Genomic DNA, 938 nt, shown 5'->3' on the forward strand with positions numbered 1-938 from the left:
GGAGCTGGAGCTCGGCTCATCGGAGCAGCCTTCGAAAGACCCAGCGGCTCGTCCTCCCCTTTCCCGCGGCTGCAGCAGCTCTGCGAGTGGCACCCCCGGACCGCTCCATCCCCGGCACGGTCCCTTGGGGGGGCTCCCCTTCCCCGAGGGCTCCCAGGGGGAGCCTGCTTGGGCTGGAGCCTTTGGCACCCACTTGCTTTTGGAGGAAACCCTGATTTGACCAGTTACAGGAGAACTTACCCTGAATTTTGTGGTGGACAAAAGCCACGGGGGTGGGGGGGAGGTCCTTAGTGTGCAGAGAAAACGGCAGCTTTGGCTACACCTGTATTTCATTTCAATCTGGAAGCAGCACGAAGCTGGCGGTACAGCGTGTGTGTGTATTTGTGTGTGCCGAATTACTGTAGAAGCTAAATGCGTGGGTTTCTGTCTTCTCACATGATTAATTACCGGTGAGGGCTTCTCGCACGCCCAGAGCAGCAGCTGCCAGCAGAGCGGCCGCACACCTTGGCCTCTCCGTTGCGCCTTGGCCGTTTGCTCCGTCTCCAGCCCCGGCTCTGCAAGACGCTCCCCCTGCGACAGAGTCCCGTTTTGCATCTCCAAGTGACGGTCCGCGGTAACGGGATTCAAGATCCTGCAGCAGAGCCTGATCCCGTACGTGGTGCCGCTGCTCCAGCACGGCTCCCTGCCCAGAGCCAGCTCCGGCAGAGCATGGCACCGGCATCGCTTTGGTCTGGGTCCGTCCTGCCCGTGCCGTGGTTCACAGGGCTGAGAGCGGGCGGGCGGGCGAGCGAAGGCACGTGCGGCTTCAAAGCGGCTCCTCGCCCCACCAGGAAGGACAGACGCTGCCCCTCGGCCCCGATAATGCTTTGTGGTCACCCATTTCCCGCGGCAGCCCCAGCGATGCCACGCGGGGGCTGCGGCCGGCCCCCCTGCCCGCG

This window comes from Pygoscelis adeliae, unplaced genomic scaffold, assembly GCF_000699105.1.
Source record: "Pygoscelis adeliae isolate BGI_AS28 unplaced genomic scaffold, ASM69910v1 Scaffold114, whole genome shotgun sequence".
In the NCBI taxonomy this organism is placed as follows: domain Eukaryota; kingdom Metazoa; phylum Chordata; class Aves; order Sphenisciformes; family Spheniscidae; genus Pygoscelis; species Pygoscelis adeliae.